General features: G+C 38.0%; 1 long non-coding RNA gene across 1 annotated transcript in view; it reads right to left on the reverse strand.

Annotated features, from left to right (window-relative positions):
• Positions 1–13772, reverse strand: part of LOC146763376 (uncharacterized) — a 71204-nt gene that overhangs the window by 19396 nt on the left and 38036 nt on the right. Inside the window, exon 4 of the long non-coding RNA XR_014952117.1 lies at positions 328–411. This is a non-coding gene — a long non-coding RNA (uncharacterized LOC146763376). The remainder of the gene's footprint in view (positions 1–327; positions 412–13772) is intronic.

Below are 13772 nucleotides of genomic sequence, written 5' to 3' on the forward strand. Positions count from 1 at the left end.
AAAGGCTCCCTTCCCTCAATCTGCTTCCACTCTAACTAGTACAACCAAAATACAATGTGCTTGACCTTTTTTGTAAGATTACACTGCTGATTCCTGCCCAGTTTGTTGTCCATTATGACCCACGGGAATTGATTTTGGTTTGGGTTTTTTTTAATATTTTCTTTTTGCAAAGCTCCTTTGGCCTCCAACCTGTACAGCTGCATGGAGCTTTTCTATCTAGATGAAGTCAGCATCTTGAAATCTATATAATCCTTGTTTCTCATGTCCTGCACCATGGTATTAAGCTCCTAATGTTCTGGTATGTTGGCAGATGAAGATCCTACTTACAGGTTTCTAAGGAGCATTCATCTTGTTTCTGCATGCGTCATCTTAATGCATATTCAGGCTCGTTCCTTCATTAGGCTCTTTCCTCTACAAACATAAACATCAGAGAATTGATTTAGCAAAGAGATGACACTGAAATGCTTTGTCTTGATTTTAGCCTCCAAGCACTTTGGTTGAAATGCTTAGCAACAAAGCATATCTTAGCAAAAAAGGGAATGACACTCCCTAGTTTTCATTTGTGAAATTGAAAACTCTGGACAATGAAAAGTGGTGTAGGAAATAAAGGAGCCTTCAGCAAGATTATGATTTTGTTCTTGAGCACAGCAGGCCCACAGTGACAGTAAAATGGCACACATATTGGCTTTATGGCTATTTTTTGTCTGGGATTTCCTGTTTTGTTAGCTCCATAATAAAATGAGTGTCCTCATGATGAAGATTCCCACAATCCTGGCTAACTTAAGGGACACTCCTTAGCATGTCCCCCTCGATGCTACATGAACTGTCATTCAGATCACTCACAAAGGCTTTTTTTCCAGAAACCTTAGAGCTGCACTGAAGATGATGACTTAATCTAGAGCTCATCCACACCCTTCCCATGGTGTGGATGTTGAGTGTGTGCATCCAGCCATGAAGGAGCCTGTTTATCACCACCAGTGTGATCAAGAGCACAGGGTCAGGGTCCTCCTGTGACACCACCACTGCTGCTGTGCAAAGAGGCAGTGGGAGCACCTGGGTCTGGTCTGCTCTCTCCACAGAATAAGGTATAGCATCCTGGGGGCACAGGGCAGCTTCCCCAGCCAAGTTCACCTGTCATGGTGCACACTGAAGGCTTTCCAAGCCTTTGGCTCCTCTTTATTGAGGCTACAAACAGGCAGGAACAGCAGTTCTTCTCTTTCATGCCTAACTCTCTGAGGTGAGAGCCAACACATGCATTTGATCCTTCTGCAAAGCAGAAAATGTTTGCAAGAGGGCAAAAGTCTACTGTGGATCAAACCTTCCTGTCCTTGGGCTTGTAGCTCCTCACCAAAGAAGCCCAGAAACCCAGCTGATGAAGGAGTTGGTGGCACATTAAGGGCTACACAACCTAGAAAACAAAGTGACTTGGTAGAGGAAGAGGTAAGCCCAGAAACCAGCCTTTGTCATGAAGGTTTGTCTAAATGGAAGAGGTCAGTGAGGAAAAAAACTTGTCAGATTTCTTCCCACCATTTCTACCAGTCAGATTGTTGGGACAGAAATCACCAGTAGGGACCTGTCCTTGATTAATCTCTACATGGAAATGTAATACCAACTGTGGAAGCTTTTAGTGTAGAGAAAAAAAAAAACCAAAACCACTTGGGTTTATGTCTAGACAAACAGAAATACCTTAGAGTTTGTGTTTATTTTTTCTGAATTGTAGAGGATTAAGATGGACTGTTTTAATGTCATTTTAGAAATAGCAAATCTAGTCAGATCTTATCTAGACTGCTAGCAAAATCTATAATGCTTGCTGTGCTTAATATGTAACTTAAGAACTTAAAAAGGGGTATAAGTGTTTGAAAACTAATGTTAATCTAATACCAAAGTAAATTGAGTTAACATTGAGCAATTTTCAAGTCTCACTAGCATCTCAGTTCTTAAAATGTCTTTCAAATTAAAAGAACTTTAACTGCACTATGAAGCAAGATGCACAGGAATTTGCTTCTACAATAACTTTTAAGAGAAAATAATGAGACCTAGAAATGATTCAGCAAAGAAATTATGTCATCTCTGATAGGAAGAGCAATCCAGGAGAGGACCCTCAGTACAGTTTATAACCATGACTAAAACAAGTAAAAGAAATGGAACATGAGAGACATAATAGTCCTTTTTCCTGCTATACATCCTGCGCTGACAAATTGACACGACAAGCTAAAGTACAAATCACAAGAGCTAATTCCCAACTGCTGAAGGGTTACTATCTTTACAGCAACTAATATTTTTATTTCACCTGTTTGCCATGAACCATGACCTTAGCTCTTTCATTACCATCTCTTACATATTCCCTCTCTGTACTAGTGATAATCATCTTCCTTCCCATGAAAAATCCACCCTGTCTTCTTAGGATCGTGCAACAGAGATAGGTAGCAGTCAAACCACAAAGCAAAACCTCATGTTCTTTTCCCCAGACTCAAATACATGGCTCAGGGCTGTATAGTTTTTGATTAATTTTGATTTATACTGCTCAAATACCTTATCAATATATAAGAAATAAAACCAAGAAAGTAGCTAAAGTAGGCCAAAACCAGGACTTCAAGAACAAATTCCTCCAGATTATTCAGATTTCAGTCCCTGAATCATAAACCAGATTAATGGGTTTGGCCCTGGCCTCTGTGCAAACAATGTGGAGGCCCCTCTTCCAGTGAGGTTCAGCTTTTGCCAAAATATTTAAGGAACAGTATGCCACTTTCTTGAGACTAAGAGAAGTGATGAAACTTTCACAAAGGAGCAGCTGACCCACATTGCTCAAGAGGAGCACTACCCCTGGAGAAGCTGAGCAAATGACTTTGGATGAGAAATTCCATCCAGAAATTTGTTAAGTTCTTTTACTCACACAAATCAGAATCTGTCCCTGGCCCTGACCTGGCCACCAAAGCCACATTCTGATATATATTTAATGCAGTGCTGCCCACTGATCCCACCTTTACACAATTATTTTTTCTGGTTAAGCTATGGCAACACAACTTCGCTGTTTCTTTCCCTTGTGCATAAGGTAACAAAAAAGGAGGGTGGCAAAAGAGTCAGAAATATGTTCTGGCTATGAATAGACTCCTTAATTACTTAGCATGGTTCAATTATTTCATTGCACAATTACAGTTGTCAGTTCTTCACTCCAAAGAATCCTTCTCCACTGCTAATCCAGAACTATGATTTAAACAGCACTGCATTAGGAATTTCTCTGTGCAGCAAACACAACCAATTATAATCAACACTGGCAAATTCTAATTTGACACTAGACATAATTAGCTCCATGAGAAATTACCCTTATAATAATATTCAACAGGAAGCAAAGGCATCCTCAGAAACTCATGCTCACTATTAGGTGTAGTCACAAAGTTCCTGTTCTTGATTAACTACCAGACATAGAAGCCCAGGATTTTTGGCTAGCCCAGGTATACATGGTACTAAATTCTTCCAAGCAAAAGACTTCTTCTATCATGTCCTACTGCTCCAGAGGTTAAGAGTATCCAGAAGATTCCTAGAATCCTAGAGAAAGACTGAAGAGAGCCTATGGCACAAAACACACCTTTCATTTTGGACTCTTAAGTCCTTGACATGAAAGCGAAAGGTTAATTCAAGCATGCTCTCGAAGTTCTGACAACCTTCCAGCTTAACATCAGGGACTGAATTGTCTCTTCAGTTTTGAAAATTCTTCTCCAATTTTAAGGCCATCTTCTTTCTTGTTTACTTGTGACAGAATGGTTTAATCTTAGTTCTCTCTGCTTCAGGATATGGTCACTCAGAGGCATCTTGTCAGAGCAGTTTAACAGATGGCAGCTTCTCAGCCTAGGTTGCTAAATGAGAAAATTTATTTTGTAGAGCAAATATAGTCTCTCTTTTGTCCAGGTCTTCTCCCTATTGTAATCTTAGCTATAACAACATTGGGTTAGAGGTATCATTTTAGGTGAAAAATGTAGCATGAAATAGGAACTGTTCAACTGGTTTGTTCTGTTCTGTTCTCAAATTGAACGGTTCAGCTATTCATTCAGCTTTGAAAAGTCAGGTAACCCAAATCAAAGCCAATGGATGTTGTTGCACTTTGTGGGTTGTTCCAGGCAAAACCAGAAGAAGATGGAGAATTACATTAGGTGAGGCAACAGAGAGGGAAGAAGAAGGGATGCAAGCAGCAGTACTGAAACCTGATATGCCAGATTTCTCAATTGTCCTTGCTTCAAAGAGTGGAGTGTAACAGAGAAAATCACTCCCACGTGGCAAGCCTGGTGACAGTGACTCTCAGTGACACAGAGAACTCTTTTTGAATTTCATTAAGTGCACAGTAGTTCATGGCACCCTCCACCACTGTATTACACAGATAATAGTATTTCTTCACACTTACATTCTATAGCTCAAAAAATACTATCAGAAACACTCAGGATGAAATCCTGGGCCCAATGAGGTTAATTAGAGTTTAGCCATTTGTTTTAGGAGAGCCAGAGTTCATATTTATAATACTCTCATTTTCTGTTATCATGCATTCTTTTTCAAACTTTCCTTTTTCCACTTAGAAAGTGCTCTCAGGATAACAAAGCAAACATCCCATGGATATAGAAACCTGACAAGGAATGAGCCTCTTGTGCTAAAAGCAATCCAGACCACTAAATTTTTCATTAATTAGTATTTCTCAGAAAGTTTCTGATTATCCTCCCAACTGTTTCCAACACTTCAGTCTGAAACAGCCCAATAAATATGAAAACAAGTTTTCACATTTTTAAAAGATAATAGCTCACAGCTTCTAGCTTTTGCATAGGCCAAGATGACCAGAAATAAACTGGGCAAAAAAATGAGCAAGGAAAGCAATGGCAAGTTCCATGAGGAACTGCTTCAGAAACCACAAATGAGAAAAAACAAGATAAAAGTTAAAGCGCTGTAAAATGGTGTCCATAATCCTTGATGAAGGACTGCTTTTTACTGGCAGTACTAATTTTTTTTATGTTAAAGTATTGTTAGTACCATATATATATGTGTATATATACGTCCATATGATATCTTCACTGTGGCTACTAAAGGTAAAAAATAATCTATGATCCAAAAAGAATTTTGGACTCAGATAATTCACTGGCAAGCAGACATGCCTTTCTGTAAGAACAAATGCAGAAAAACAAAACACTGATGGAAGCTGTAAAAAAACCCACGTGACATCATATTGCTCCTACAAAATGAAGTCTCTATGTGAATTTTACTCACAATATTGTTATTTCTAATCAGGGATGAGGGGAAAATGCATCACAAGCACACTCATTTTTTGCTCCAAAAGTAAGGCTCATTCCCTGACCATGCCTTTTTTAATAAATACACAACAACTTTCATATTTAAAATAACAAATTAACAGTACACTTCGCTGCACACACTTCCATCCCTGGGGAGAAGAACAGAGTACAAACAACATGTGACAGATGTTAATCACAATTTAATGCACTACTGAAAGTTGGTCAGCAATAACAACAAAGAGCAGCCCATTGGAACCATAAAGGGATGGAATAGAGCTAGAATAAATTACAAACACCTATAATACAATTGAAATGTGAATAATGAATTTGGTTTGTTTGAGATACATGAGAAAGTTTGTTTTGAACACGTGTTTTCAGTGGAAGGTAACCTCTCTTATCTGGACAGCTTGTGTCAGAATCAATATTTCACTTTGGAGATGGCAATTAACTAGACATATCTCACATGGAGATGTGGTTAAAATCAGTTGGAGAGGGAAAGTATATAAGAAATGAATTGAACTTTCTAATTGCATTTTTTTTCAAACAAATGCCCTTTGTATGGTCATTTTCATAAAGCCATAGACCAAAACCAGGAAGTATCTGTCACAGGGTAAGAAAGACCTTAACAAACATTTAACTTTTTGTAATGATGTAGTTTGTGTCTTATTGATTTAGCAAGCAAGGGACAGGAGTTCATACTACTAAAAGCCTCATAAGCAGCCCTAAACCCCTTTCCTGAGGTATTGACAACAGAGTATGGTAGGGAGGATTAGAAGGATGGCGTTTTTATGTCAAATAGTTTTGGTCAAAGTAGAATTCTAGGCAGCACACTTTATACTTGTTAATCTCATCTCTATGATTGCAGCTGCATTGAGATAACTTTGACTTTTGCTCCACTGATTCACTAGAATTTCAATTTCAGGTATCAATTTGGTTTCAGGAATACTTTTTGTTCTGCCTTTTTGCAGTGAAGATAAAATTCAACCTGTCTGAATAAGCCTGGATAAAATGTTTTCTTCTCTTTTATCTACTTGGTCTGCCTCCTAAATATAAGGTTGCTGAGCAAGAACTGCTTCTATGTATTAAACTAATGCCTAGAAAAACATGACTAAGATTTTGACCGGGGCCTCAGACAACTACAACAGAAATAAGAAACAACCATAACAAGTTCTTTGGAAGACCCCTTCCTTTTACAATCTGTCCTAAAGGGAAAGGATTATGAAATTAGAATGACATTTTATCCTTCATTTCTGTAGAAAAGAAAAAAGAAAATAATATTGACAGAAGCATTGGCCTCCTAAACTAATTTTGATCTGTCTGCAGTTTCTCAGAATCTATATAGCACTAAAATTACAAGATAGAGATGGAGATAAGTAAATTCCTGTAAAATTTGACCAAATAAAAATTGCAATTGTTCCAGAGTTTTAAAAGCAAATAGGAAGGAAAAAATAAAGGCAATAATTAGGTCTAATTGCAATAGGACTAAAAGAGAGCAATCTAAACATATCAATTCCATAATGAAATACGAAAAGACAAATGCATAACTTAAGAAATTAGGAATGCATTTTAGAAATTATTTTATTTGGAGAATCAATCAACCAGAGACTTAACAAACAAATGTTTATTTCCTCACTCAGTGTCCCTTTAATTAATATGTATACAAACTTCTGTGACTGGAACTCAAGGAAAAGAATGTAGATGACAGTAAATCTTATTATATTGCTGATTCCTGCTTTGGTGAAAAGTACTACCATTTGCAATCACATGCCTCAACTCTTTTTTTCCTGCAGGAATTCCCCTGAGGGCATCAATGCACCACAGAATCATTTAAGGTGTGGAGGTCACCTGGTCCAACATTCTGTTTAAAACTCTGTTGATGGCCCTGTTTAAACTGCTCCTTATTGAGATCTTTTTCACAAAGATGGGCTCTGAGCATGACTTGGTGCCTCAGATGGAGCTGCACAAGAGCCAAGCTGAGGTTTTTAAGAACCTCCCAAAATAATATCCAAGCAACTTTCCTAAGACTTTAAACATGAAGACCTTGAAACAAGAGGTTGATTTTGCAAAAGGTTAAAATGGATTGAAGCATGGCTATCCACAAGCTTCCATTCAGTCTTGCCTCGGATACACTTCCAAAATCTGTCCATCAGGACACCTGGGCACAGGTGAGACCTTTTCCTGTCTTCCCACAGGAAAAGGTCTCTGAAAGGATGTGACATCTGAGGGGTTTTATCACGATTAACATTTTTAGTCTAAGTGGTGCAATGCTGCAAAGTGTGTGCAGGCCTCAGACCTTGTGGAAGGCAAACCTGGTGCTCGTGGAGCGGAGAGATGGAGATCCAAAAATCAGATGTCTCCTCACAGCCTTTTTCACTGCTTCCTGCTCTCATATTTGAAGTGCCAGCCCTCCAAAGGCAGGGTGTAGGAACATAAAAAGGTAAAAGACCTTAGAAAGTGCAAAAAGGCCCCAGAAAATAGACATAAAGCTGAGAAAGGCTGGGAAATTTCAATACCTTCTCATGGGAAGCTAGGAAAGTAAGAACCAAGTGAATACATTTATATTTATCATAAGAAACAAGAAAGAACAAGAAAGAAAAAGAACTTATTGATAGCTCAAGATGTGAAAAGTCCTAGATATATGCTTTGCAAAGATAGAAAAATTTCAATATTATAAAATGAATTATTGTGTATTGTTTGAGGTCCATAGAAGTCCTTTTGTTAATGTTAAACCCACGTGGGTCCTCTTCTTATTGGTTAGAGTATAATGACTTTGCACCTTTTCTTTCATGCTATTGGTTCAAGGAATATGTAGAAAAAGACTTTGCATAAGCTGCCATCTTGTCTTTGATCTGGATTTGCATGGATGTTTGTTTCTCTGTGCCTCTTGCTTTTTGCTTGTATGATACAGACAGATAATAAATCCTAAGTCTACAACCAGTCAAGGTCCCATTCTGTTTTGTGAGACATGGACTGATCTGGCAGAGATCGTGGTAAGGAACGTGGTAAGTCATGACCAGGAAGCAGCACTGCTTGGGTTGGCTACACAGCAAATAGGAATGGTTTCGAAAGATTAAGCAACAAAAGAAGTCTGGAGGAGGAAGATGCTGTGGGAGTGGAAGGGGAAAAAAATACTGGTTCTACTTGTAAAACTAACAGTTGTTTTAGACAGCTTTTCACCAGCAGGGCAGCTGCTGGTTTTCCCCAGAGTAAACATGGTGAGACTGATTTCAGCCTTAATGCTGAACAGAGCTGAACATGGTAGGGTGTCCCATGTGGGCTGCCATGTGGAGAAGAGGAGCTGTGCCACAACTACACTTGTTCTGCCAGAGGAGCTCTTGTAGGAGAGTGGCCCATCAAAAAAAAAGCCCCAGTTTGTTTGCTTTATTGCCTAAATATCAAAATAAAGCATTTAAGGATGCCTTCTCCTTCAGTACTTTATGCTTCAAGGTCTAGAATAATAGCTACTTTGATTAAATGCAGCATAACAAGTAGTGAAGATGAAGGCAACTTCACTTTGAAAGTGAGTCCCCAAGCTCTCCTGCCATGACATGGTTAAGTATTCACTACATAGCTGTATATCATTTCAATCTTTGGTGTATTTTATTTTGTATCACAGTTTTGGAGTGGATTGAGACTACTCATATTAGTCTTAGTAACTATTGAGAAAAATGTCAAAACAAAATGTGCTGGAATTCAAGAGGGATTATAAATACACAGAGGGATAAGATAGGAACTAGTTTAAGCTTTAACTATCATATGTCAAAAGTTATTTTCTAGTGGGTTTGAAATATGCTTTTTTTTTCCTTTTCTGTTTTAGTCCAGTATTGACACAAGGCAAATATCAGCTCAGGTTGTTTAAAGGCAGCTTTCTACAAGGTTCATAAAGGGAGAGAATGCATCCACTAGTAAAAAGCATGAACCCAAAACCTCAGATGATAACAGGCTGAAATCTGGAGAGCAGGTATGAAATTTATAAAGAAATTTGTATCCAAGCACAGCACTAATACTGTGGATCCTTCCTCAAAGGGAAGGATTTTTAGTGCATTGTGTGCCAAATCCCTTATCTACCAGTATCACTTAATGCAAGCTGTCAAATGCCAAGCTCAGAAGTTATTAAATTACTGTAGTTCAAACCTTAAAATTATGTCTTTCTTGAGATTGTGTGAGAAAGTGCTTAGAGTGTCTGGGCTGATGCATGCTTTTTCTGCTTGCATCCACCTAAACAAATGCTAGAGAAAACACAGCTCCCATGGAAACTTACCTTAGTAAAAATCCCTGAAAAGACCTACAGTGGCTCCAACACTTTGGGTTATGTTATATAACAGGCTGGAGCTCTTACAATAAAGCACAGGAAAGTCTTGCAATAAAGCCCATTTTCATGATGTTAGCAGGGCAATCTCATAAATCACTTTCTTTAAAACAACATCAAAAAGAAAACCCCTGTGGGAGACTAATTGTGGTTCTAGAGGAGTAATTTGGAAGAAGGGGGTCTTAATGGTGAGCAAAACATTCCAAGAGATGCCAATAGCCTCAATTCCTCACTAAATTAATTGGAAGAAAAGACTCACCCAAGAAGAAATAACTTCTATTGTTATTTCACTCTGTGCTGAAGAAGCAATTTAGGATGAAATCATGTGGTTCTAGAAGACAACCAACACTTTTACTGATTCAAATATTTCAGTTGCAAGAGACTATCCCCTGTTTTTCTTACTCTGGCATTCTTATGAGTGGTGCTGCTAGAATCTTCAGTAAGTGGTTTTCTGTCAACAATTTCAAGCAGTTCAAGAAAAAATGCTCAAAAAAGAAATAATGTTAGAGGTTGGAGGGAGACACATGAATATGAGTTCAGCATGGAAATAAGAGAGAAAAGAACCTCAAAACAATATGTCTGAGGTGATGGCAGGGGATTTATTCCTACGTCTTGGCTCTCTGTTTGCAACAAAAAAATCATGGTGGGAAGAACTGATAAAGTAAGAGGCAAACTGAGCTGGGAATGATGAACTTGGTTGTAAAAACATGTAGTGGGTATGCTTGAAAACACATTCAAATCTCCTCTGTTCTCAAAACAGCAAAAAAAAATGTGTAAACAAAGAAAATATGTTTTTACTGAATGTGCCAATTCATAAGAACCCATGTGAATCACAGTGCCTCATTTTATATATTAACAGGCAATATTTCTACCATATCTTAAGCAATTTTTTTGCCTAAAAGATCACATAAATTTACCAACTACCTAATAATGAATACTCCCTGAGTTAATTTTGTTAGGTGTTATGAGCAATTCTCTTTCCCTCCCCTTATCACATGACACTCTTATTATATGTGAAAATATTTGTTCTTAAGAATTATTTTCCAATTCTCCCTCCAAAAAAGAAAGATCCAGAAAATTGTCTGCAGCTCAGATAGGTCGAATTGCTCTAACTTTAGGGAAATTAGCTCCAGTACCATAAATGTAAATAGTTGGAATACTAGAATCATCAGCAGTGCTTGCCCACAGTTTTCAAATGGAGGAACCATTTGAAATAAATAAATAAATAAATAAATAATACAATATATAAATAATTAAATATAGATAATTAAATATGTATAATTCTCTATAGATATATAATTTTTGATAGAAATAATAATATAAATATTAATAGAAATAATGGGCTTTGTAAATATGCCTTCAAGTGAAAAGGAAATCTAAATATGTGGCAGTTCTATGACAACAATGAATGCCACAGAAAGTTACCTATACAGCCTAGATGAAGGCACTAGTCCAGGATTATGAAAGCATCTGAATTATCAATCTAATACATGACAAGGCAACAGGAGTTTGGAAATAAGGGTATAAGCACAGGACTTTTCCACCATTCTAGTTGTTCTGACATTAAAGAAACAAGAGATCAGTTGCATACTGATCTAGATCCCATTCTCATAAAATGAGGCTTCTACAAATTTTCTTCATAAATCAAAACACCACAGAAACACAGAGCAGCACTTAGGAAAAACTGACAATTGGATCCTGTCAGAATTATGATCACTACCAACCCCACCAGCCTGCTTGCTTTATCTTGATCTTGTTTCCTTCAAAAATATTGATTATTTTTTGCTCTTTCCTCTGCTCTATGCTCCGAGGACAGAAGCTCCTCTACTGACTCCAAAACACAACACAATATATCACTTAATAGCTGTAAAATCTGATTAGGAGTCCAAATTCTCCTAATATCACTTATGTGACAAATCCCAGTGGTTTCTGTAGGTCTGTCAAAGTAACGGCAAATTGAATATGCTTTAAAGTCACACCATGCCTCTAGTTCTATATAGGATTATTTCTTGAGCAGTTTCCTATATTGATAAGTACTCTTTATTGCTCATACAGTGTTTTAATTCATGAAAAGTCCTTGATTCAAGTCACTGTGTGAAATTCTGTAGAAGAAATTAAAGGCTACCAGCACTAGTCTGCAAAAATACACAGTATGCTCACTCTCTCTTCAAAAGCAGACCTCAAGACTTGTGTGGTCTTTGTTCCATTCAGCTCTGAAATTTGTCTTGAATCCTGACCTGCAGAGTCCTTGTTCAGTTTCCATATCTGAGTCCAAATTGTACTGATCTGGAAGCTACCCTCATTTTGTTGTTTCCTAAAAGGTATTGGATCCCAGCTCCTTGGAATGCAGTAGAGTTACTAGTGAAACCCATAGAAGGCTTATCAATTAAAATAGTGCATTATTTGGCTTTACATTTTTAACTCAATAATGAAAAATTATACAATATCAGTTTAAAATTTACTGTTTGGCTAACTCTGCTGTTGACCTTCTATCTTTTCTTCTATGGGGAGACTTTACTGACCATCTCCATGGAGAAACTGAATGACAGAGATAAGAATCACGTAACTGAATGGCAAATGTCTAGACTTTGGCCCCAATTTGTTTTAATACAGTTATTGCATAATTGCTTTCAAATATCTTTTCAGTTCTCACAGCTCTCAGATTTTTATCACCCTGGTTAGCTGGCATTCATGAGATACACAATGCTCATAAAAACTGATAACTATATGAACAAAAAAAAATGCTGGGGGGAAAGACAATTTGCAGACACTATCTGAAACTATCTGAGATATTTCTTGAATATTAGGGTATCAATACAGAGATTAATATCTCTGTATTGATTTCCTGATATCCAAGAAATATGCAAATTTTGCACAGCCAGGAAATGACAGTTTTATTTTTAAAGCAATGATAGTTTCTGTAAGGGGATTCAAAGCTCTTCTCTCTCACAGCTCACAGGTGAGCTCCTTTATGTGAGTCCCAGGTGGGGAGTAGCACAGTCTGGTGATGCTGAACAAAGTGTATTTCACTCCTTTCCAGATACAAGATGTTTGCTGCCCTTCATCCTCTCTACCTGCTGATTTGAAAAGCACTGGCTGCTTTTCAGTTCATGCAGAAGTCCTGGCTCTTCGTTTGGATGTTAGACATGGAGCGTGTGCACCTTGGACTGAGAAGAGCTGGATGCCTGACGCTTTCTGAGCAAATCTGTGTACCGACATGTCCTGAAGATAAGACTGCAAATGAACAGCTTGGATCTTTTGGCACCAGCAATGGCAAAGTGTGCTTAGTGTGGCCTTTTGAAGGCAAGACAGTGTCTCCACAATGGGCTTTTGATCAAATTCTTTAACTATTATGTGCAAAGTAAAACAATTAAAATTGTTATTTTAGACTAATGCTAGAGGATTCCAGCTTTCACCTGTGTCCATTTATGAGGTAATTTATCGAGGTGAAAGCCATTGGGGTGAAATTAATTTTAGAAAAAATCTAATGAAGTTACAATCATGTTAACCAAGTTCAGACAGCCCGATGGAAATAAAATAAAAAAAAATGTGCCATGATTGAAAAGCTCTGCTATAATTTTAAGAACACCAGAGTGGGGAAATCTGAGCTGCATCTCCAACAGCTGCAGGACCTCAGCTCTGTTACACACGTGACAAGGGAGCACAACTCCAACTGAATTTAACTGAGCCACATTTTCCATCTCTCTCTGTGACAGGTCAGATTCCCAACTGTATAAATCAGCCTATTCCATTCAAGTCCATGACAAACTGGACTGATTTACACCAGCAGAATACTTGGTCTGACCTCTTTCCTGTCCTGCAGCAATTGCATGACCATATCAGAATGGCTCTGGGAAAGCAACTTCCTTTGTGCCTTCACCTTCTAGGCAGTTGTGGAGTCCCTCTGCCCATGGAGGCAATGCATCCACAGGTCTTGGAAGGGGAATAGAGGCAATCTGTGGTCCAGGTCTCTGCTCAGACCCAAGAGAAGGCCCATGGAGAGTATAGGAGCTCAGAAGAGCAAAGGCACTGCAAGACTAAACAAATAAATATATGGTGCCCTCCACTCTCTCAACAGCTCTCTTTTCTGGTATTCAGATAAACAAATGGCTGCAAGAAAAGCTAAGCCATCTTTGCCATTTACAGTTTTCAGCTCCATAAATGCAGTGCAGAGCCATTTGTAATGCACAAGCTGT

The sequence above is a fragment of the Lonchura striata genome, chromosome 1A, assembly GCF_050655825.1.
Source record: "Lonchura striata isolate lonStrDom1 chromosome 1A, ASM5065582v1, whole genome shotgun sequence".
NCBI classification, from domain to species: domain Eukaryota; kingdom Metazoa; phylum Chordata; class Aves; order Passeriformes; family Estrildidae; genus Lonchura; species Lonchura striata.